The sequence below is a fragment of the Megalobrama amblycephala genome, linkage group LG3, assembly GCF_018812025.1.
Source record: "Megalobrama amblycephala isolate DHTTF-2021 linkage group LG3, ASM1881202v1, whole genome shotgun sequence".
NCBI lineage: Eukaryota > Metazoa > Chordata > Actinopteri > Cypriniformes > Xenocyprididae > Megalobrama > Megalobrama amblycephala.
This window is the reverse complement of record NC_063046.1, coordinates 33,391,647-33,418,297: the sequence shown is the minus strand read 5'-3', so window position 1 is coordinate 33,418,297 and position 26,651 is coordinate 33,391,647. Positions and strand designations below refer to the sequence as shown.

General features: G+C 38.1%; 1 long non-coding RNA gene across 1 annotated transcript; it reads right to left on the bottom strand.

Moving 5' to 3' along the window:
* LOC125265163 lies at positions 1-26,330 on the bottom strand. Its single transcript, XR_007184220.1, has 3 exons — positions 25,813-26,330; positions 25,533-25,580; positions 1-1,750 (listed from the first exon to the last, which is right to left on the bottom strand). It is a non-coding gene; the product is annotated as an uncharacterized LOC125265163 (long non-coding RNA).
* Between the last annotated feature and the right edge of the window lie 321 nt (positions 26,331-26,651).

Genomic DNA, 26,651 nt, shown 5'->3' with positions numbered 1-26,651 from the left:
CTTGTAGACATACAAATCTTCTCAGTGCTATGCTGTGACTGACAATAGAACCATAAAATATGCCAAAAAATGCAACATAAATTCACAAAAGTTATCAATTTTATTCATGTGCTGTAATCCACATCTTTAGAATCCATACGTATGAGGAATAGACCCAAATGTCAAATCCCGCACTCGTTTGTATAAGTGGACACCTTTGTGTCCAACACAGCCTGCTCTTTTTACATATAAGTACAACATCACAACATCAAGCAAAAAAAAAAAAAAAAGAAAGCAAAAAAAAAAAGATTGATGCAGTGTCCTCATTTTCTGTGATATCAATATCAAATGATCAGAGGTTGAATTGAAAGATAGGTGGAGACCAACATTGTTATCATTAAGAGATGCTCAAAGGAAGAGATGGGTAAAAGAAAAAAATGAAAGAAGAAAGGAAGAGCAATATTTTGATTAAGGAGTTGTCTCTCAAGAGTCTTTGGCGCACAGCGGAAATGAGATGTTTTTCATTTGAGCTTAAGATTTATGTTCTTGAAAAATGCAGAAGTGGAAGTTGAATTATGGCACATTGGCATGCTTTGCTTTCTTAATAGCTGTAATTGCTCTTTTTTGCAAAGGCCTCAATGCTGTTTCCTTCCAATGTGATGAAGAATATGTCTGCCACGTGTTAATACATGATTTAACAGAAACATTCCCCTCAAAACAACCCCATATTCTTAAAAGAACCTAATTTATTTTGACAGAACAAAAACGTGGTAACTTACTGTTGGGAAAGTGGGGCATAATTCTTATCTCTTAGTAATTGGGATTCACTTTAGTTACATCTCATAGCACATGTGTGACGCTTGTGGTGTTTTCAGTGTCTTCTGTCTCACTATATAAGGACACTGACTCCACATCAACATCTCCAGAGCTGTTTTAAGAGTCCACTTTACAGGCGTTTCATCATTTCATGATAAAACTATTGTCATATACACAAAGAAACTTAAAGGTCTTTACTACAAACCACCAAAATAAAAGTTTGGTTTAACTTGATGAAACTATGACAGAAATATATTACTGTTATACAGTATAATGTACTGATATATATATATTTTTTAAGAAATACCACACAATAACACAATTTTGTCCAAGTTTTAATTTAAACAGTAAACCTCTGCAATACTTCATTTGCCAAAAAATAAAATAAAATTTCTCAAATTTCACTTGGTTTGATTTTAAAAGATTGATTATATTGAATATTTTGATGCTTCATTTGATTACCACCATTTTTGAAAATATACATATTTCCAGAGTATACAAATCTTAGTTTGTCTTTGAGTGCTTGTTTGTGTGAAGCAATCAGGATTTATATACATTACATCTGCCAAAAGGGGAGCTGGATGCACAGATTGTTTGCATTTGTCTGCGGTTCATGTGTGTGGTTTACAGCGTGTGTTTATGTCTGCATCTAAATGCTCTAGAGTTCAGCGGTGAGATTCTCTACAGCACGGGGGAACAATGCCTTTCCCCCAGTGGAGGTTTATGGGATAAACCAGCTTTGACGTGGCCGACCAGCCTACTGATCCAGCTCTGACAGCCTGCCTCCTCCTGGCCTGGTTCTCGCTCCTCTCCCCCAGAGTCTGGTCTAAGAGAGAGTCAACGACCAGCAGTCTGGTCAGGCACGCACGCGACTGTCAACCCTTCCACCCTCCGGCCTGCACGGCTGTCAACACTCTCCATCTCCTATTCCTCTCAGGAGAGAACGTCCCCGCCTCTGCCACAAAACAAACAGACTGAGATATCAGAAAACACAATCACAAAAAAATCCTCAAAGAGACCTGTCACAGTCTATCTATAAAGATGTCACGAGAAGCTATTTTGAATGTAAGCCACTTGCGTACTGCAGACAAAAACCAGAACAAAGGGAAAAGGGTGGAGTGGAGGAAAACACAGAGAAAGAACGAGTTAGACAGATGGATGAGTATTTTGGTTTCAACAACATTTGAGCCCCATTTCGGTCCCTCTCCATAGAGGACTGGTCTCACCACGCTCCTCCACAGAGAACTGGACGACTGGGACTCTCTTCCCCGCATCAGCGGACCAATCTGCCTCCTGTACACGTCTCCATTTAGCATGCATCTGGATCAAACTCTGGATCCAGCTCTCATTATGTCTTCCTTCATATAATTACTAGTCTGTCTATTGAAAGCTTCGTCTGATAAAATGCCTGAGGTCACCGAAGATTCATGTGTATCTCTGAAAAGATATTTTAATTGTTGTCACTGATATCATAGTATGAATATGAATGCACTTTAATTAGTACTCTGTATAGTTATACACTAACAGCTTACATGGTTTTATGTTATGTTTTAGGTATTTTACATCTATGTACTGCACAAGAATACGGATTTTGTTCTGTTTCGCTACTAGTGTATCTACAGAGGTTGCAGCCAATAAGCAAGAGGATTCTTTCTGACATTTAGTAAAAGTGTTTAGCATTTAGCGGGTCACGTCAATGTGAAAACTTTGAGGGGGTGACCACATAATTAAAACTTTTTTTTAATATGTAAAACTTAAAATTAGCACTAAACCACTGAATGCGCATTTGCACCTCCAAACGACCATCATTCTGGTGAGGATCTTACCTCAGTTCGTAGGATTCCATTACAGACTCTACAATCTTCGGATATCATCATGTGTATTTTTTTTATACCCCCTTAAAAAAAAGAGACACACATATGTTTCCAGGTGTGACTGAAACAAGTGTTGAGATGTATCACTCTTTCACTGCACCTTCCAAGAGTGCTTTGCATCAGCACTTAAACCAAGATGTCTTTGTGATCAGCAGTAATTCTGATAGCGACAGAACCTTGCTGGCTGTATTTCAATATGCAAAGTCCTTGTCAAACAAGCCAGGATTGAGAGGCTACCAATTACAGCGACAGCATGAGAGAGATGTTTATCAGCTCTCAGGCTTAGTTCATCTCCATGGCCATGGAAGTGCTTTATTGATTGGCTATTGGGTAGCTAATAACATGGGTTATCTACATGCGGCAAGAGACAAGTACTGCTCTCTTTGAAGCAGCTGGATGAGGATTTGATATGGTCCTCCGTCCACCTTGGCAAAAAGAGAAAGGTTGCAGCACTCAGGGGGATGGGAAAAGATTAGGTTTGTGTAACCAACATTTACTGCATCTGGCTCTGAATTTTTGAATTTCAAAAATTAGGTTTTAGTTGCCAAAGTTTTCTGTAAGGAGGAGCACGACACTGTTTTCTAAATGCAGAAATCAAGTAGGTTTTAAAAAAAATTGTTGTTGGAGGCTTATGCCAAGATATGTTTCTTTCGTTATCTGTAAATCAAGCAACTGCTTTTTGTGAGGAGCACAACATTGTTTTCTAAATGCAGAAATCAAGGAAAGTAGGTTGTTTTGAACAAAATTTGGTTCTGTTGGAGGCTTATTACAAGATATGTTTCTTTCGTTATCTGTAAATCAAGCAATTGGGATGTAGGAGCACAGCTCAGCACCCGTTCTGGTGCATGTATGTTAGCATGTTTATGTGGAGTGTCACTCACAGGTCATGCATGCTCACTTGGGCTGAACATGGTCATGAACATGTCAAACCCACATGTGCCAGTTTGTGAGACTTATTGGTAGACTGTGTGTGTGTGTGTGTGTGTCCATGCATTAATCACAGTGACAGAACAACCCACGTCCTCTACTGGGCTATGGTCTCCCGAGAAATCTCTGTGACCTCTAGTACACACACACACACACACACATACACTTGTTCTTATTCTTAAGAACCTCCCGCCCCCCTTCTTACATTAACTATCTCAATCTGTTTTTCCATTTGGGTGTTTCCTAATGCACAGTGAAAGAAAGAAAGAAAGAAAGAAAGAAAGAAAAGAAACGGATGAATGATAGGCCATCAGAATTAAGCATCACATCCTTAGTTGGTTGCTCTTTACAGGCAAAATGGAAGTGGGTTCAAAAAAGGGGGATTACTGAACCGAAGTCCAAGGTTTCTGCAATACTCTTGGGAAGAACCACGTCTCAGCACAAGATTACATTTCAGTCCAGGCTCACGTCAAACCATGCCAGGCGGGACAGGAAATTGTGTCCCTGTCACTGGGACGCTGGAGAAAAATGTAAATACCCTTCCCCGGAAAGGACACCTCATATGCACCCTGGGGTCCCATCCATAGCCCCCCACCTCAGGGTGTCCATCTTGTGTCAAAGCTGCCTTTTTAATACCACACTTATATTGTCTTCTTTTTTTCGCTCCCTCTCTCTCTCACACCAGCAGGCATCCTGTTCGTTTAGCTGAAGGAATCTACTGTTGCCCGATGTGGTTTGGAAAGGCACAGTGAAATAAAAAAAAAGAAGAAGGAGATGAAGAAAAGCACTGAGAGAGAGATGGATCTGTGACTGAAAGGCTGAGAGTATGAAGGCATGTGTTTAAATCCCCCGGAGAGTAAATACACAGAGCAATTACCATGTAAAAACAATGAAAACGGGAGCTGCCTGTAAAAGCAGGCCTTGTGGAGGAAATGTCACTTTCTTAAAGCATGGCTCTCTGTCAGATACATTTAAATGCACAGGTGAAGCAAAAATAAACAGCTGTCCTGAAAAGAGAAAACTCCCCCATCATGGAATTTCCTCCAAGTGCCCTGAAGCTTGCTCCAGAAGCTTTAAATGTATCCTTACACCTTTGAGAAATAATAAACACCTGCACAAAGTATCATCCTGCATCATCTTCCACTTCATTTGGTCAATGTGAAATTACTGACATATCCACAGTCTTATATGTACTGTAAACTCATTTCCAGCATAAGAACAGTGATTTAGGACATATGCAACACTGCAACTGAATCTACAGTGTGAAACATACAGCAACAGGTACTGTATAGAGCAATTCCTGAACAAATTACCCTTATGAGCCTGTTTCGTCTCATTCATGAATGAATGACTTATGAAGACACATACTGTGCAACCAGTGTAATCCGATTCCTGATTGAATGATTCTTATGAACAGATTCTTTTTAGTGATTCAAACATCCATAGCCCAACCAATGTTGTCTGATTCCCAAATAAATGACTCTTATAAACCTACAGTGTATGCATTTTATAAAAATAAATAAATGAATGACTGAAATGTTACCACTTTTTTTATTTAGTATTGCTATTTGGGTAACACTTTACAATAAGTTTCATTAGTTAACTACATTAGTTAACATGAACTAATAATGAACTGCACTTATACAGCATTTATTAATCTTTGTTAATGTTAATTTCAACATTTACTAATACATTATTAAAATCTTGTTAACATTAGTTAATGCACTGTGAACTAACAAACAATGAACAGCTGTATTTTCATTAACATTAACGAAGATTAGTAAATACAGCAACAAGTGTATTGCTCATGGTTAGTTCATGTTAGTTAATACATTAACTAATGAACCTTATTGTAAAGTGTTACCGTTATTTGTTATATAGTTAAGAGTCAATTTTTTTTTATATTGTTTGTTTTATCATGTCTTATGATTTGGCAAATGAATTCCATTTATTTTTTTCTAAAATGTTTCTTCAAAAAAACAAAATAAATCGTTAATGGAACTGCTAATGAACCAGAAGCATTAATAGGAACCGGAATTGTTATATTCCTTGTTATTTTCATCCCTTTTGACCAGTTGTTCCCATCTAGAAAACAAGCTCATAGGGTTGTGTATCTTTTGGTGGTATACTAGTATGTGTGATAGGTAGATGTCAGGATTGGCAAAACCACATGTAGTTTATTTGGACGTAAACTAGCCGCCCTGGTCAACACGCTCCCAGGTGTGTCCAGACCACACTTTTGACTGAGGTGCTTCCATGGCTGGATGAGGGGGCCATTTATCAATGCAAACGTAATAACATCCATTTAAATCTAACTAAAAATCAATATTTCATTACCAAATTGTTAGTGGGAATGAAGAGGGATGGCGGAAGTCGGGGCAGGCGCGTCGGGAGGGAGGCGTCAGAAGGTTCGATGGGAAGACGAGATGATTCATGGGACCATCAGAGGAGCAGAGGAAGGGGAGGGGTGATAGAGGACGAGCAGAGAGAGAAAACTTGGAGAGGCCCTACTCCCCTATGACCTTGGTGGAGAGGGAAAAATATATAGAAGAAAATGAAAGCAACTGTCAACTCCCCACTGGCCAAGATCAGCCCATAAATCATAGCCAGAAATATGAGTGGGGTGGAGATGGGTGGGAGTGGGAGGGGTCGGGGGCAAATCTCACACCTACACAGTTCTCCTTATACACAACACCGGAAGGGGATTTGAGAATCTGCAAGGTACTCATGTGCTATGGTTAGGATGCTAAAGACCATTTGTGTGTTTGTTTGGGTAGCTGAAAAAGGGTAAGAAAGCCTGAATGGTTCAAGGTATGTGCAAGAGGGATCTTTAACCTACTGCCCTGTTGATTGAGAGCGACAGGACTGAAGGCTTTGCTGTACACACGCTGTGAAATCTGATGCTGAGATCTGTGTACTGCTTAATCAATGGATCATTGAGGGGATTGATTCTAGCCAACAGATGTACTCAAAGTTGTATATGGACTGCGTTGCTACATCTTGCATCAGATTCCTGTTCGACCCCCCCAGAGTTGGAGATTTATCATTTGAAGTCTAAGCTAGCTGTCCATTCTAGTCTATTTGCATTGCATGCTGCTGCATTAGCTTTTCAGATGAAGCTAAGGTTGTAGTAGTGTTTTGGAGGAAAACTATAATTTATATCCATTTGCTGAGGTTGAAAGATTTGCAATGCTATTTTTATGTATTTTAGATGTTCAGCATGGAAACTAGCTACCCAACAATCTTGATGTCTAATAATTGATTTGGAAATCTTTACAACAGTTAACTGTAAAAGTCAGTATGCTAACCAGTGCATCATTCTCTACTGCTTGCAGCATATTTACCTCATAAAATATCTCTTTAGAATTTTCTGTTTAATATTTGCATGGACAAAATTGGGACTGACAGTGATAAATGAATTGCATATGCCTTTCAAAATAAAACATAATTGTCAATTTTACCATAATAGCAATGCTTATTTGTTACGCAGGACGGCAGAATGGTGATTTTTTATCAAGCGTTCCACATTAAATGATTTTGGCATGCTTAATCGTTCTGGCAAAGAAATTAAATATGATGAGTAGAGGAAGGTATCTTGGAAGAGAACAATTTACTTTAGAGCAGCATTTTTGGGATCAGTTTCATAATTTTTGATGATATATTTATCCACAGAAACAGAAGATAGACAGAAATATTTCATGCATTTAATCAATGAATGTCACTGTATTTGGACCCTATAATTTATTAAAAGGGAAACATTCTTTTATAAAAACAGAACCATTTTGAGTAAGAGACAAGATTGACTGATTGTGTTAGGTAAGAAGGTTGCAATTTTTTATTTAGTTTTTATTGTAAGTGCTAGTAGGAGTTTGCTTTTTCATCTACCACAACTCTCCGTCCCCCTCCCTTGCACAGATGAGTGGGGTATGAGCTGTTTTTTTGACAGGGCTCCAGATTGTAAGCGCATCAGGTGACAATTAAGATGTAACAAAATAAATTGTTTGCTGTCACTTTCACTTACCCCCGCCGTCTCGCCATCCTCCCAATGCCCCACAACAAAGCAGTGGTGTCAAATCTGCCTCCCTGATGTACCCCCAAGGTACCGGAAATGCTTTGTACACACATGCGAACATGTACGCATATACACATACACATTTGCATGCGCACAAACACTTACCGTGAAACCCCAAGAAACCTGAGATATGTATTTATAGGTGGACACCATCTGTAAAACTTGGCTGACTTGTTTTCTTTCTTTTCAAAAGAGACCGTGACTTTCTTCACCCTACTTATCATTCCACATTTCAAACAATCCAAAAATGGCATACGCACACTAAATAATTCATCAGCTGCTAACATTAAACAACTGTTAACACGCTCAAATAATTAGTTATGCTTGCTTGACATGTTTGCATCTTTAATAATTGATGCATTTGTCTTAATTACCAACAACAGTATTTTGGCCTTGTTATTCCTTTTCTGCCGAAAAAAGGAAAGAGGCAATTATTCCATAAATATTAATTGGATCCCCTTATTAAAATCAAGACAAAAGGGCAGGGAGTGATACAACAGAGTATTTTCTTTGAGTTTAAAAAGCGTTATAAATCTTTCTTTCTCTGCTTGGACAGGTATCGTCACAGAGAGACATTTTTATCGGTGGCTCTGAATAAAATATCATCACATTTTAATACGAGCTTGGTGTGATCACATTTGGAGAAACATTAATGCTGTCAATGGGCCGGGATGATTAATGCAATTATTATGATAATGATATTAAGCAGAATTATAAATGCATTCACATTAATCAAAGATTTTCCTCTGTGTGCCGCTGACTGTGTTCATGTTAGGAGTTGAGAAGGAATTCAGAGACAAAGAAAAGCAAAAGAAATCCTCCAAACAGAGCCGAAGTGGAGATCTCTGTAATCATGTGCATTAGGGATAGATGCAGATTTAAAGACACCTCTTTGACAGTTGTGTTGTTCAAAATACAGTATAAGTAGGAAAAAACTTCTTGCAGCTTGTCAGCCATTTTGTTGTCGACGTGATGAGCAGGCCTCTGTAGATAGTGAAATATTTAAAATGTATAATGGCGAGTTTTCTCCTTCTTAACAACAGTGTTTGGAGAGGTGCCAATGATGCCTTGTGTCATGTTTAAACTTTCATGTGTGGCACCTCTACTGTATGTAGTGAATGGGAAGAGCACGCAAATGTTCACTTTCACCCAGACATTCAAAATACAGCTGTCAGTGTGTCTGACTTTGGGAGGACTTTGACGCTCTAAAAGACTGTGAGAGAAGTTCTTTTCCTTTTTTTGTTTGCCGGTAGATTAAAAAGGCAAATGAATGACACTGCTCAACACCCCAAATCAGCCCCCGCTATTAATATTTCACACTGATGGCAGCTGTTTATCACAACACAGTGGCATTAAAGAGGTGAAGATGCAAGCAAGAGGGAGGGGAAGGAAGGGGGAGGGGAAGGAAGAAGGAAGAGCCAGGATGTGGCATGCCCTCAAGTCTTCATTTAAAATGCTCTGCAAACAACCAAATTTTCCACTACTGAAGCACTTATCAAAGTTTTGCTCTCACTTGGATTTTAGTGGCAAAAACCCCTATTACATCTTGAAACTTGAATATGTTTGTCTTATTTAAAAGCCATGGCTTCCATATCATCAAACATTTAATCCAAAGCACCTACCTCCTCTTTCCAATGAATGCAGTTTTCATTATACTGTAAATTATACATGTACGTGAGCACCAACAAGAATATCAGAATCATAATACAGATCAGAGGCAAATGAAAAACGATTTGGAGATGAAACGAGTGAATCTTAAGGTCAGGAATTAACCTCATCCTTCTTATCGGTGTATTGTGCTGGATAATAGCCATGAAACATGCAGGCTATCAGTGACACTCTCAATTGGAAATGTCCATATTAGGCAATATGCAAATGCAGTTGATGGGGTATAAATTCCAGGACAAGACAGTAAGCCCGCATGGGGCAATGATTAAAACGGGGCTGTTAAAGATGGAGGGGGGTGAAAAGGAAAAGGAACGAAGGTGGTTAAACTGATATTATAATGAGAGACTATAGAAGGCGATGACCATCGACTGAACCGAACCCAGTCAATAGAAAAACGAGTATATCCTTCCTTAGGACACAGTTACGCAGTGGCGCAGTACCCCAGACGAGCCAACCTCATTGATAGCTGTCAGTCTACAACAAATCCCACTGTTAAATGTGCTCACCACAGCACATTGGCCAACTGGAGTGCATTGACTTTTCAATCTCCAGAATCTTCCTCATCGCCTGCACGTCTGGCATTATCATAATACGGCCCGATTTTTAGCCATAACGACTAACGGGAAGGTCACATTCTTCTCTCTGCCTGCGAGATGGGCCAAACCATATGAACAAACATATGATAAATACACAAATAAACAAAATGTGTGAAACATTTGAGGGTAGCACACTGTTTGTGGCATGTCAGGTTTGCAAATGTCACAAAAGCAGATTTATGGGCTGCTTTCGCAGGACATTATTTGATCTTGACAGTCTTAATCATTCACGCTTTCCCCTCCATCTCCCTTCTCTTTTTCTGCTGCCCGTCATGGATTATTGAAATAGAAAAATAACAAGTGAGAAAAGGGCCCAGGAGCTGAATCAAAATGTCAGGTTTGTACTTACAGCCGTATGCGGTGAGACAGGGTCAAGGGTTTCAATTATTTGTATACGGTACGGCCGGGCTCTACACGAAAGGTTATGTCACCCCTTAGCTATTTACCCCCCGATTTGAATGGGGTTGATATTCAACTGCAGGCCCAGCGCCACTGATATGGAACAGATCTAACATTTGAGTGGAATGGAGATTGTGGTCGAGATTGACAGGGAGGCTTGGGGGGAAAGGGGGAAGTATTGCCAGATTCCATGTCATTGTACTCGTATGTGAACAAGATGATTGCCTAGTAATGTGTGGCTGATCCGTGCAAGATTGCTCTATGTTTCAGATCCTCAGGGATGCTGGCGTGACAGTGTAGCCTGAGAGGCCTGTCATTTAAGGAACAATGGAATAATGTGCCGTTAGATATTACGATCAAGCTCGCTGATTGCTTTTGTAGCTTCAACATATTTTACAAACTTTACAGGCAAGAAAAGGCAAGAACAACCTTGTGTGCCAGATGTAGGTGAATTCGATGCTGGTCCAGGCTGGTTTATGCTGGTATAGTGCTGGTCTAGCTGGTGGACCAGCATATTCATGCTGTTCTCAAGCAAAACTGGTTCACCAGCATGGTGTTGCAGGGTTGAGTAACACCATAAGCAGTTCAGTAACAGGGGTTATGAGAAGAGCTCTAGGACAGTTAACAACAACTTTACAATGAAAGTTCAAAACTGAAAGTTGCTGTTTTTAAAGATTTTCATACTCATTTAGGAACTTGCATGTGTCAAAATCAAGCTATCAGTCACTGATTCCAAAAAGTGCACATTGAAAAAGGTATGTCAGTGCAGTCAGGAGAATGCAATATTGTTGAAAATAGCAATAGCATGCACTTACAACAATTGCTGAAAGAGAAGTAATTCAACCAATGGCTTAAGTCCAGGTAAAAGATTAGTGTTCCCAAGTAAATGGAACACTAATCACTATAATGGTAACTTCAAACAGATTTCAACAACCTTTGTACATGTACAATATGAAAGAAATAAAGCCAAACTGGTTTGTAATAAGTTAATATGGTAATGCTGTTATTAGAGTTGTTTAATCATCCTCTGGTGAGATATTGATTTTATTTACAATTGATTTCAATCTAGGGCTGTAAGTTGTAATTCTTGTGTTTCTGCTCATCTCTTCTCTTTTTTTTTCCTTATTCCTCTTATCTTCAGCAATTCTGCTTGTTAACTGCATGTGTCATCACTAATGCTCAGTCATCACTTGTAGAGTGAATCTACTTTATTTCACTAACTGCAACATTGCTTCAGTGTTGCTTTCACTCTCTATGGATTGGAACCATATGAATACTGAGCAGTGTTTGTTTAACATTGGGGATTTACTGTGTAAACATGTAACCACCAACATGCGTTTATTATTATTATTATTATTATTATTATTATTATTTTTATCTAATTTATTCAAATTAATTTGGAAATTTCTCTTGGTCTTTAAGTACAAACACACATTAAGACAAGCGATATGTAACACATACACAAGTTTTGTTGTGGCCTTGCTGGGATCATACCAGCACCAAAAAGACAACATTTGCATGCAAAACATACCTTATGCTGGTTCACCAGCACACCAGCATCCTATGCCGGGATCCAGCAAACCAGAAACCAGCATACCACGCCGGTCCCTGCGTGCAAAACATACCTTGTGCTGGTGACCAGCAATGCTGGATTTTTTTACCAGGGCAGTTCACCCAAAACTGGAAATTCTTCCATTCTTTTCTCACCTTCATGTTTCTCCAAACCTGTATGACTTTAATTATGTGGAACACAAAGGAAGATATTTTGAAGAATGTTTCAGCTGTTTTGTCCATACTATGTAAGTCAGTGGCACCCAAACCTTTTAAGCTCCAAAAGATAAAATACTCCGTCATTTCTTGCATAGGAGATAAGTATATATCAATTGAACATAGAATGTTTCTTTTATTTGTGTAACTCAGAGTAAAAACACAATGTTGTGCTTTTTGTAAAATAAAGAAAACTAACTACATCCAATATGACAACACAACATCAAATAACATCAAACTTAATCAGTTCACATGCACATCACATGACCAGACGTCTTGTTGTTTGAGGTTTTGATCTGAAGAAAGACATAAATTTTAATCTGTCCACAATCCTCTTCTTCTTTAGTAATTTGTGGACTAAAGGTCAGAGAGCGCCCTCATGCAAGTGTTGAAAAAACAGTCAGAAGACTTATTACTTCTCAGAAATATATATATAAGAATCATTTTTCTCCAAATGAGTTTTAAGCAAAAGCCTTAAAATGCCAAAGAAATTTGTTCAGAACTTTGCACGTTTTTGTAGAATACTTATTTTCAATTGTAATAATATTTCACAGTTTGCTGTTTAGGCTGTTTATGATGAGTTTTTTTTCCCAGCCTATGACTGAAAGGCCTTTAATATGCAAGTCTTATATTATTATGATTCTTTTGTCTTCTCTGGTGTAAATGGCCCATTATTCATGCAGATTCACGCCTCCACGAACTGTGTTTCTTGACAAAAAGTGTCTTACAAAACTAAATCAATTTTTTTTATATGAAGGAGTAGGCAGCATTTTTTACTTTTACAAAAACTTTCAACCTCCAATACCCAAAAGTCTTGTGAACACAGAAAATATACTTTTTTTTGAAGAGTTTTTTGTTTTTTCATACATGCATAAACATTTTTCGGAGCAACATGAGGGTGACATACAATGTTCCTCACATATTATTGTAGCCTAGTTTGTGCTGAATACAGTGTAATAACACTTTTGTCATTTATATGTTTATGAACAACTGAAAAAAGCACAAATGTCAGGGCATGTCAAAACTTCTCCAAGCCCCAAATCAGCCTCAGACTCCAGAGGGTTAAGCTCCAAAAGATACAGCAGATAAATCAAAACATTGTTGAACTCATGCACTAACTACATCCAATATGACAACACAACATCAAATAACATCAAACTTAATTAGTTCACATGCACATCACATGACCAGACGTCTTGTTGTTTGAGGTTTTGATCTGAAGAAAGACATAAATTTTAATCTGTCCACAATCAGTCTTCATCATTGTTTCAGAAGACTTGAAATATATCATTTGAGTCATTAAAAAAAGAAATTTGGAAATGTTTTTGTAGCTTAAAAGTTTAGGACCCCATTGCCTTTCCTTATATGAACAAAACAGCTGAAACCTTTTTTTTTTATCTTCTTTTACTTTCAACAGAAGAAAGAAGAGTCATACAAGTTCGGAGCAACATGAGGGTGAGTAAATGATAACAGAAGTTTCATTTTTTGGGCATCTATTCCTTTAAGCCAAACCATGAAGTATTTTGTCATTTGCATGGTTCCCTGCATCATCATATTCATCAGCCTCTCTCAATATCAGTGACAAGACCTGCCTCATTAGAGAGTAAGGACCTAATAAAAACATAACTAAGGAGCCATTTTGGGAGCCGATACTCTCAAACCAGACCTTTTTATACAGATTTTGTCAAACTTTATCACTTTTCTAAGACATTTTTCTTGCCTACAGCCCCTTGAACAGAAAGGGTTGGGCACTGATGTGATGAGGGCTATATCATCCCAAAAGACAATCATGGTGATCAATTAGATTTAATGCTGACCCAGGTCTGAAATGATTGCAGGTGGAGCGAGTGACATTAATGGCTTGCCACGGATCCTATCTTACCTCATGAAACTTGCTCTGTGTAAGCGCCCATCCCTACTGTGCCCCCCACCCACTGGTCCCTGTAAAAATCTCAGGGTTATTGAGAGTGATATGAAATTTCTAAATGTCATTAATTGACACCTTTTCCCCCCTGAGCTGTCAGCTGGGAGACAGAAAGGTCACAGCTCGGGGGTGAAATATTTATATATATATATTTCCCAGTCTTGTGAATTATGGCTGTCATTAACGAGAGGGAATGGATGGCGGGGCCCACTGAAAGCCTCCATCGATCGAAGCTACGAACAGGGACAGCAGTCACCCGAGATGGGACGGGGTCACCAAAGAATAAGGACTAAGGTGAAGGGTCCCTTGTGAAGGCTGAAGAGCGCTGGGCTTTCTCTGAGGTAAGCTTTCATTTAGTTGAATAGCTCCATTAAACACAAAGTTACAGAAGGATTATGTTAATCAATCATCATTTAACAGTGCAATACGCTCTCAGAAAAAAAAAGGAAAAAAAAAAGTACAACAATTGTACCTTTAGGGGTACAACAGCTTGTCACTGGGGCAGTGACCTTAAATAGTAGTACCTTAAGGGTATATTTTACTACTCTGAGGTACTAATAGGCACCTTTTAGTGGTAGATAAGGTACAAAGTTGTCCCTTTAAGCGTACTGCACCAGTGTCAGGCTGTTTTTTCCCCTAAAGTTACATTTTGAACATGATGGTAAAATATGTGTTGGAACATTTCACAGAAGACAAACAACAGTGCCCTTCAAAGATTTGGAAATGCCCTAGACAAAAAAAAAAAAGAGACACTGTCAGTATAAATTACTGTTTTTACCGGTTTTGACGCAAAGTACAATAAAATTAAGTAGCAATCCTTGTTGTGCATTCACACATAACTTCAACAACAGTAATATAAAACAAACACGATACAAATACTTTTTAGTAGCTGAGGTAAAGTATTTCAGATATTGCACATCACTGAACTGCAGTAGCCCTACTGTATATAATTGGTGCAGTTAAGAATGTGTTAGTTCAAAGTGCAGTTAAAATATGAACATCTATGCAGTGTTCTATGAAAGTAGCTACAAGATAGCCAATTGTTCTGAATTTATTAAAGGTTAGTTCACCCAAAAATGAAAACGATGTCATTTATTACTCACCCTCATGTCGTTCCACACACGTAAGACCATCATTCATCTTCGGAACACAAATTAAGATTTTTTTGATAAAATCCAATGGCTCAGTGAGGCCTGCATCGCCAGTAATAACACTCCCTTATTCAATGCCCAGAAAGCTACTAAAGACATTAAAAAAGTTCAGGTAATTACCGTGGTTCAACCTTAATATTATAAAGTGATGAGAATACTTTTTGTGTGTCAAAAATAAACTAGATATTGTTGAATAAAGTTGCTATTTTGTTATTTATGGCACACAAAAAGTATTCTAGTCGCTTTATAATATTGAGGTTGAACCACTGTACTCACATGAACTGTTTTAAATATGTCTTTAGTAGCTTTCTGGGCATTGAAAAAGGGAGTGTTATTACTAGTGATGCAGGCCTTACTGAACCATCGGATTTGATCAAAAATATCTTAATTTGTGGACAAAGGTCTTTCGGGTGTGGAATGAAATGAGGGTGAGTAATTAATGACAGAATTTTCATTTTTGGGTCAATTTTAATTTTTGGGTCAACTAACCCTTTAATAAAAAAATATGTTTTTAAAGTTTTTTAGAGTTTATTCGATACAGATTGGCCCATAAGATTCTATTCTAAATCATAAGCTCACTTCCAATTTTGTTTTGATTCTGATTGGTTTGAGAATATTTTTTTTTTTTTTTTTTTTACAAATGGAACAAAATCTCAGCTAATGCTGAGAACCCCTTGGTAAAAATACAATAACCATATATACCCAGCCTTTACTTTTACATAGTTTATGTTGTCCCTTATCGATGCAAAGTCATCACAAAATAATAAGGATTTATGCTGATATTATCAAAAACCCCACTTTCCTTTGCCTTGGGCTGCATGATGCTTAGGGTGCTTTCAAACTTTTTGGAAGGCACTGGATCACAAAGTCTGCTACTCAAAAGAAAGTCAGGATATAAATGAAATAACTGAGGCCTCTTAGCAGCCAAAGAATATTAAATTAGACATGAAACCAGCTGAACATGGTGATCCTGCAGCGATCATAATGCCACAGGCATGCACTCAACTAAACACCGCGCAGGATGGAATGAGTCATAAAATGAACGTCCAGCATCTAAGCGACGTTGTGGCTATGCTGGGTGAACCCCAGCCTCTTATGGTCCCTTTGTTGTGTGACAGCTTTCAGGGTGAGAGGCGTTTAATTTCAGAGTGAATACCACACTACATAACCACATGGCATTTAACTTGAGAAATGGCTTTCTGCTTCAGCTGTCTGTGTTTTCATCATCAGGGCGGGCTGGTGGGGTGGAGGACGGGAGGGAGAGGAAATGGCTTTTTTTTTTCAGCTTCCTGATGCCATTAGACATCGGCGCACAGCGGGCGCATGCGTCTTCTTGGTATGCGTGTAGTGTAGAGTGTTGCAAAGCATGTTACAACTGCAGAAACACACTGGGGGAGGGGGAGGTAGTAGTTGAGATAGCTGAGATCTTTATCTGTGGAGAAGAAAAATGTATAAATAGGCAGCGGGGAGATGGGGAGGGGGGGTCTGCTAAAGGTCTGCTTTAAGACAAACCCATCCCTGATTCAAATTCAGTTCAAATCGAGCCCGAGAGAGGACAGTCCCACTGAGGATGCACTCCATTATCAGCCTGAGCCACGATCTGAGAGGCCATGTTATACATCAATGCTGAACCGCAAATACATGAGCCTGCCGTAATTTATCTGTCATAAACTGTTTAGAAACTGTATGACAGCTGATGTTCTAAGACAGGAATGCCAGTTCACATGATAAAGAAACATATTTCAGGAACCATTCTCAAGTAATGACCCGTAAGTCTGCATGCGGCTGGAAAAACATGATTTTTGTTAGTAATGTATGTTATTTCGTAAAAGTGACAATTATGATTTAAGGGCCTTTCTTGGTCTGAAACAACAGTAAAGTAAAGCAGCGACACAGAGCTCTGCTGATGTCCCGTAGGCAGATATCTAATGAGTTCATGATGTGGAGCAATAACTAATTACAGGCTTAGATTAGACATACAGAGGGGAGGTTGCCGACAGAGTCAGTCATTTTATTATTTTTTTTTTTCTTTCTTTCAAAGGCCTTGCCAAATGGAGAGAAACCAATCTAAACAACATTTTATGTAAAACCCTAAATCTCATTAGAGACATGCAGAAGGAGGGGGGAAATGTTTGACAGGGGAAAATGTTGAATCACTTCCTGTACCAGTAACACAGTAACTTTCATGTGGTGCACAGCCTAATTAAGGGGAACATTTTGGAGAGGCTCAGACTGGCAGTACACTACCGAGACAAAACGTAAGTCATGAGACTGAACCTGAAGCAGTCCCAACAGTCCACCTAATGCTGGGTCACAGGCAGAAAGCAGCTGACATCATTCTACCTTCTACATGACAGAAATATGGGCAAAGAATATGTACCCCATCAAGGAGATTTAGGGCACTTGTTCGGTGGTGGCAGCCTTTGAGCCTCCTCCAATCAAGCCTCATGTCGAGTGAGTTTTCAAATATCTGTTCTGTCACAGTCAAACAACTCACTCTGTCGTTTGATGTTAAATAAAATGATGCAGGGGCGAGCTAATAATGTATTGTGATACAGCTGCATGCTCTGCCCCTAAGCGTTCCACCGTTTCATTTTTGTTTAAATAAAAAGGGCACTGAAATTGCACAATATCTTGTCTAAATACTAGCACGCCATGACCTCATCAAGGGAAATCAAGGCCAGACTCAAAGCAGATCTTCCAGCCGTCATGTAATGTTGGGGCATTCCACCGTATAGAGACTTGTCTCTAACTAACCTTGTGCATATGGGAGTACATTTATATTTATGCATTTGACAGATGTTTTATCCAAAGGGACTTACATTGCATTCAAGATCACATGTTCCCTGAAAATCAAACCCATGTTCTTGCTGTTGTTAATGCCATCCTCTACTATTTGGGAACACTGGAGTAATGTTGTGACCTGCCACTAAAAGGTACACAACAGAAATAGTGTATTTTGTTGTTTGAAATGAAAGAAATATCAGTGCATAAAAAGCCTACACTAAGAGTACAGTGACTTTACTTCAGAGCTGTTGAGTTTAATTTGGCGAAATAATTCAGGCTTCCATCAGCCATCTTTATGTATTTATGTCATGTTTGCAAACAAAGAAAAAGAGGTCCAACTACTAAGCAGTTTACTAGCTGTCAACTTATTTTTCAGACTTACTATCAGTGACCTTGGTGTATCTAGCCAGATCTGCTCTGACATAGTGATCATAGGCAACCATGGGTCTACCTCAAATTCTCAACTGACCTAAAAATGTTTCCTTTGCAAGTAACTTGCAGTTTCATGTTTCAACCACATGGTGCTGTAAAGCCCAGAATTCTCTATAGTAACTCAGTTCATTCTGGCAGTTACAAGCACTCATTCACTATTACCTGTTTACAATTGCAAAATGATGAGAAGTAAAAGGGAATCAATGTCACTGAGGAGAAATTTATTGCCACCTGTGCAGCTCAATTATTGTGTCATGAAAATGCAGTTATGCTGATGATATGTGGCATAGCTTGGAAAAGAATCAAAGTATAAATCATGTTTTTTTCTGCTTTATTTAGTGAGGAGCAACATTATCAAATACCCCAAACCCAGTCTATCTTTTAGAAACCACTGCAGGATGTATGTTTGGGTCAGGAATTTTAAAGCAACCCAACAGTGGGCTCATATATACAATGTTGATTGGACTTGGCTGAAAAAAAAAGAAAAGGAAAAAAAAACTCACTGAGAATTAGTGGAGTAATTCCTGCAGTGGGACCTGCCTATAAGTGCGCTAATCGATTCAGGTGCCCTTGTTACGCAGGAAGATTTGAGCCGCTTGACCGCTGATGAGGAAAGGGGGTAAGCGCGACTAGAGGTTGGGGTGACGTGGATGGTGGAGAGGTAGTGGAGGAAGACAGGTTTTCACCGACTGACAGTTTTAACTCTTTTCAAAGGTACAGAGTGATTAATGAGGGCTTTTTATGGTGAGCGGGAGCAGAGGTTTGGGTGAGTCACGGGCCTGAGAGTATTGACATCTCCATTATTTACTGAGTGATTGGGGCAGCCGAAGGGCCCCTGATTAGAAAACAATGAATGCTGTTATTGGTGATCTGGTCCTAAGCAGGACACTTCAAATGCATATCTGAGGTTTTCTAATTACTGTGGCCAACTGCACGCTGGACCGTGATAAACCAAAAGCAATAGAGTAGTCCCTGGGGGGAGTGGGCTGGGGCTGTGGTCTCTATAAGAGTGTGTGTGCAAATGCACTAAGCATTTGAATGTGCATTAGAATACAATGAATGGTGTTGAAAAATCCCCAGAGAGCATATTCGGTGAATAGGTTTATTTTATATGCAGTCTTTCTGTTTAACAACTCTAAATTGTATTTTGACACACATTAACCTGTCACCTGTATCAATAAATAAACACTAGCAGCTTATTTTCACTTTTTATCATTTATTTAACTCAAGGAGTGGTGGTGTGAGTGACCAGCAATATGATGAAAATGTGGAGGGTCTTTGTTCCCAAACTTTATGAAGTGGGGTTCAGTTCAAAGGGAGATGGATATATTGCAGACGAGGCATGCCACCGAAAGCAGTAGTAGTTTTTGTAGTTTGAAAGCACATTTGATGAAATACAAGCTTAATATTTAAAGGATTAGTTCATTTTGAAATAAAAATTAGCCAAAGCTTTACTCACCCTCAAGCCATCCTAGGTGTATATGACTTTCTTCTTTCTGATGAACATAATCGCAGAAATATTAATAAATATCCTGACGCATCCAAGCAGTATGAGCTGAATAAAGTGCTTCCATCCACATCCATCCATCATAAATACATAATAATAAAGGCCTTCTGAATTGAAGCGATGCGTTTGTGTAAAAAAAATAACCATATTTAACAAGTTATGAAGTAAAATATCTAGCTTCCGCACAAGCCACCTTCCGTATTCAACATACGCAGAAAGTGTAAAACTCTTGCAGTTCACTAAGCTTACGCTATCCTACGCCTTCCCTATTTAACTTACGGAAAAAGTGTAAGTGACGTGACGCCAGTTTACACTCTCTTCGTAACTTCAATATGGAAGGCGGTCTGGTGGAAGCAACATATTTTACTTCATAACTTGTTTAAATATGGATGTTTTTTACACAAACGCATCGCTTTGCTTCAGAAGGCCTTTATTAACCCCCAGAGTCGTGTAGAGCACATATTTATGATGGATGGATGTGGATGGAAGGACTTTCTTCAGCTCATACTCATTGATGGCTATCACTGCCATTATAAAGCTTGGATATGTCAGGATATTTAGTAATATTTCTGCGATTATGTTCATCAGAAAGAAGAAAGTCATATACACCAAGGATGGCTTGAGGGTGAGTAAAGCTTGGGCTAATTTTCATTTCAGTAGTGAACTAATCCTTTAAAGGGATAGTTCACCCAAAAATGAAAATTTGATGTTTATCTGCTTACCCCCAGCGCATCCAAGATGTAGGTGACTTTGTTTCTTGCATTCAGCATTCGCTTAGTGAGGTCTGATCGCGCTCTGACAACAGCAGTGATGTCTCGCGCATATACTTCAATGAGTGCTAGACATCACTGCTGCTGTCAGAGCGCGATCAGACCTTACTAACGAGTGCTGAACGCAGTTGGACATAGTGGTGTTTTAGAGGTAAAAAATGATATAAATACTGTTCGGTTTCTCGCACAAACCGATCGTTTCGTGTCTTAGGACATCAATGTGTCGTCACGAGCCGCAGGGTTTAATTTATAGTAGAAGTTCCCATCCACTCACATTATTTGACTGACAGACGGCAACGGTTGGAGTTAAAAATCATCATTTGTGTTCTACTGAAGAAACAAAGTCACCTACATCTTGGATGCGCTGGGGGTAAGCAGATAAACATCAAATTTTCATTTTTAGGTGAACTATCCCTTTAAGAGTAATAATATGTGATTTAAACTTAAAGATGGGTCATTTCTACACCAACAAAAATTGCACAAATTATGACTGTTCTGACTTTAGATTTTTTTTATGCATTTTACATTTATGCCTTTAGCACTCTTACTGGACACAAAATGAGTGTAAAAAAAAAAAAAAAAGCCCCACAAATACCAGAAATGTTTGACCTTTTTTTTTTTTTTTAACTAAAATATTAAGGTAAAAAAAAAAAAAAAAAAGTAAGTAAAAAGTATAATCCTTTTATAAACCTTTTTTTTAATGTAAAAGAAATCTGGTGTGCTGCATTCATATAAATGGCTCCATTTAAATAACTACATATGCATTTTAATATCTAAATCATTTAGCCGATGTGACAAATTTATGATTGCTGGACGGCGTCTACATAGAGGCGGAATAGTTCAGCAAACAGAAGCATCTTCACATACTCTCGATGACATTTAGGCTTTGAGAAAAAGCCCACATCTTTAATAAGAACCAACCTTCTGATGCGATGAAATATTAAAGTCTAATTTTAAACATTATGATGGCTGCCTTTCTGTCTGATTACAATGAAACATTTAAATTGTCACAAGAGGTAATTTTTTCCATATTAGAGCTAAGCGGGTAACAGTATTTACAAACTTTTGAAATGAAACTTTAAATAGAAGTCAGGTTTAATTTATTGTTTCTCAGAAAGTCATTTACTTTTTTCTCATGTTATTTTCATTCCTATGTGCTATAATTTGTGAAGGCATAATGTATAATTCTGCCTCAGACTTAATTATTTTGCAACAATGGTTTCATTCACAACATCTGCATATTAACTATAAGCAAAGGCTTTTTTATTGTATGAGGTAATTTAATTATTCATTTTGAATTATTCATTCATGATTTTGTCATATATACAGTATTTTATTTATTGATTTAATGGACATGCCTATGAAATCTATGGTAGGAGTAGCATAAGCAGCATATTATAAAGCAATATGCCACAAGAATTACAGTTGTTTTACACCATATAAAGCTCAGAAAACACTAGATTTTAAATGAGAAAACAAAATGAAACCTCTCATTTTAGGTATAGCAGAGCTTTAGTGGATGTGGTTCAGGCAAGATTTCTACACTGTTATACACTTACTGCTAACGTATACTGATACTATATACTGTTATAATTTAGTGAAATAGATTGCGCTTTTGTCTATTTTAGCAATTATGTCTCTGTACATTAATAATTCTGCAAAGCCAAAACTATTGTTGCCTCCTTTCCTAGTTGAATAGAAAAGTAATGTTTCAGGCAGCTGTGTTGAAGTGATGCTTGATAACACCAGAATATCACTGCATATCACAAGTGACATCACAGATGGCAAGACGCATGGCATCTCATCATCAGTTGGTGACACAGTTGCCCAGAGTGATGGGGAAAGTCACAATTCTTCCACACCTTCATTTATTTATTTATTTATTCACAAACCTAACACATTAACCCTGGTTAATTAACGGGCCACTGAATATTCCAGCTCTGACGAGATATTTATAAAGGATTTTATACAGAGAAGACAGTGAAAGTTGAACCTGTTGAACCTGTAACGTAACTGCATTAAAGATGCGATAAACTGCATAAAAAAGAGACTTTTTCAAATAAATGCTGCTCTATTTGAACTTTCTATTCATCAAAGAATCCTGAAAAAAAAAAATTACCAGCAGCACAACTGTTTTTAACATTAATTTAAAAAAAAGGCTGCTTAAAATACAGCATTGCCATCACAGGAATAAATTATACTAAAATAAAATATACTAAAATAGAAAACAGTTATTTTAAATTGTAATAATATTTCACAATATTACTGTTTTTATTGTATTTTTGATCAAATACATAAATGCAGCTTTGGTGAGCATAAGAGACTTCTTTCAAAAACATTAAAAAAATGTTACCAACCCCAAACTTTTGAACTTTCATATATGGATTAACTACTAAAAGGATATGAGTAGTTATTATCCTTTCCTATTCTGTATAATCGTACAATTGTGAGTCTGCTGTGAAGCGTGTGTGCACAGGTTGGGCATTTTTTTGAAACAGGCATCAGTATGTTTGACGGGTAGGAAGGCAGGAGATGGAAGCTTTTCCACACTGGATTTATGTCAAGCCCAAGCCCTCCGAAATAGCTGTTCTCCACCCTCCCAGGATTTACGTGTCACTTAATGGGCAGAGACAGGCCCGTCCTTGACAAGTACACCTGTCAGCCAGCCGTGAATGACAGGGCCAAGTCACATCGTATCCTCAAATTCCCCTTGTCAAAACAGAAAAAAATAACATCGAAATCAAACCTGCAAGCAGGTACTAATCAACTCCTGCATGCCTTACTCAGAGACAACAGCGAGTGAGTTTATGAAGGAGAAGTGCGAGTGTGTGGGTGTGTGCCGCCCACTGCATTGTAAAAGACTGATGTGCCACTGTATCTCGCCGATCTATGCAGGGGGAGGGGCTGATAATAACATGATGGTTCTTTATACAAACATTGACGATATTGATGCTTAACAAATAGCAATTTTAGTATGTACACTGTTAAATCTCACCTTTTGGCATGTAAAACGGCATATGGGTCAATGACGTATAAGAGTGTCTACCAGGCCCGGTTCCAGAATCAAATAACTGAGGGTGCTTCAAAAATGAGTGAGAGTGCTCAGTAAAATGTAGACGTGATGTGTAAGGAACGGCTCCACCATAACAAGAATAGCAATGTACAGTGAGATATAAGATATAAGAAGTCATTAAAGTCATTACTTTTACAAATAATTGGTATAGAATTTCAAAAATATTGATACAAAAATTCAAATATTTTTATAGTCTGCATTTACATAGCTTATTTTTTTTATATACATATTTTTGTCCTGTGTTGTGTTTTTTTTTTTTTTTTTGTGTAAGTGTTATGGTTATGCTAGCAATTTTGAGTGTGAATCTTGCATTTATATGTAGATGTCACTTCTGAAACTTTGCAGAGTGTAACTGGCCGTCAGTCGTCTTATAGCAAAAGTGTGATTCAGATCCTGAATGTATTATATAAGCATGCAAAGAGAGCTTCCTTTATAATCACTATTTGCTTTGCGAGTGTGCAAACTCAGCGCTGAACCATTTTTTTCTGGTGAGCGTATTCTAACTATCCTTTAAAACACCCTGACTGGCCATTGCATTCAAGAGATCAGCTAACATGCCTTTGATTAGCTACATTGCTCACCGCTGCAAAATCATGTTGTAAACAGAAACATTTGACATTCTCCTGAGCGCAACACAAATACGCACTGAAACGTTTGCCAAATCTATTTCGCCAATATGATATTATTACAGTATCAACTGAGGGTGCTCTTGCTTGCGTTTGAGGGTGCTTAGCTCAAGCATCCCCATACAACCAAAGAACTTATATTTTTGGTGTTTAAGATGTGATGGATTCTGTTGTCCAGCTGGCATTTTCACCCTAAAATGGCGGCCAGGCTACCAAATTGCCACCTAGTGGCTGTGACCAAAAAAGCATCAGAATTTTGCCACTTGGCTTCTATACTCTTTGGTAGAACCGGGCCCGAGGCCTGTTGCATGAAGCTAGTTGAACAAACTCTGAGTTTCAGAGTAGGTTTAGAGTTGACAAATCCATATAAACCCAACCTGGTTTAGATCAGGCTCAACAGGCTCACAACGTTCTGTATAAACGTTCTCTGTCAACTCAGGTTTAATCCAGAGTTTGCGATTAACTCAGAAGCATGTGCACCAGAAATTATGACACGTGTAGCAAACAGCCAATCACACGGAGCATGGAGAGTGTCCGTTTGATTCACTTCTCACGAGAAAGACGGGCAATTCACTTCTCTTCTGAAGATTAAGATTGTTATGAAAAATATCACGAAACTAAATGCATTTACAAAGCAGGAATAAACACTGATGCTGCAGCGAAAGTTTGAGAAAGCAAATGAAAGAAAATGTCTGACTATATCAATGCATAGAATGAAACAAATAGGCCTTAAAATTGATATAGTTTCACAAAGACTTCAAAAGAAAACATGTAAGCTTAACCTGTTTTAAATCTTTATATATGAATGAATGTATTATATTTGTTTTAATTTAAAAGCAATGTTTAATATTGTAAGTTAATAAAATAATTATATGAATATATTATATGAATTATACATAATTATAATTCGTATTTTTGTCTCTAAAATGTTTTCACTGTAAATTGATTTAATTTGGAGTGAGAGATACAGGGGGAGTGGCTTTATTGCATCAGATACAGGTCACTTTACTCACAGCTGATTGGTCGAGATCTCTAACCCAGAATAAAACCTGCCCCAGAGCAGGTTAGCCGTGTAGCTTAAGTTACCACAGCAATGAAACCCACTAAAAAACACCTTCATGAGCCTGAAAAACCATAGTTTGCTCAAACTAATCTTGAACTTACCTGGGTTGAAACTGAAACCAGCTTTGTGCAACAGGCCACTGCTGGTGTCTATGATAAAGAAAGGGGAAAAAATGCATTCATGTAGGTTTCATATGACATTGAAAACATTTTATAATGATTTTCAATAACAAAAATGTCACACAGGGAGTCATTATTCTCCAAAAAAGAAGAAATGTAGGCTACTTTTTTTTAATACTTTAGCAAATATCATTTTTAATTCATAAATATCTTTAAAGGGATAGTTTACCCAAAAATGAAAATTTGCTGTTAATTTACTCACCCTCATGTCATCCAAGATGTAGGCCTTTTTTCTTCAGTAGAACAGTAAATATTTTTAGATTAAACCGTTGTCCTTGGTTATTCATAATGCAAGTCGATGGCTACCGTCACTTTGACAGACAAAAAAAAAAAAAAAAAAAGGAAATTACAGGCAAAACAAAAATTAATACCTGTGGCTCCTGACGATACACTGAGGTCTTATGAAGCGAGGCGAGGTCTGTTATTATAACCTCTAATCCGCAGCCTAGGCAAACCGTCCTGATGTTCAGTCTGCAAGCTTCCTCCTGTCACATAATGACATATAAGCAGGAGCAAACTGAACAGTCAATATTCCCGATGCGCAAGCGAACGTAATCTTAATTTTATATAGGTTGCGGCATCCAGCATAAACACAAGTAACACTTTGCTGAGCAATTCAACACAGGCATCCTCCTTCTCTGTTGTAAACAAACACAGCCTCAGCTCACGTGAGTTTGCGCCCGCCAATACGTCATTATGCAACAGGAAGCTCGCGCTCCAGACTGCCATGCACATGATCAGACCGTTTGCTGAGGCAAAAATAACAGACGCTTTGCTTCATAAGACCTCAATGTATCGTCATGAGCCACGGGTAGTAATTATTATTCTTATTAATAATTTTGTTGTGTCTGTCATTTTTTTTTTTTTTTGTCTCAAAATGACAGTAGCCATCGACTTGTATTAGCCTATATGAATCACCAGGGACCAGTTTCAGCTAAAAATCTTCACATTTCTACTGAAAAAAGACACGTACATCTTGGATGACCTGAGGGTGAGTAAATGAACAGTAAAGTTTCATTTTGAGTGAACTATCCTTTTAAG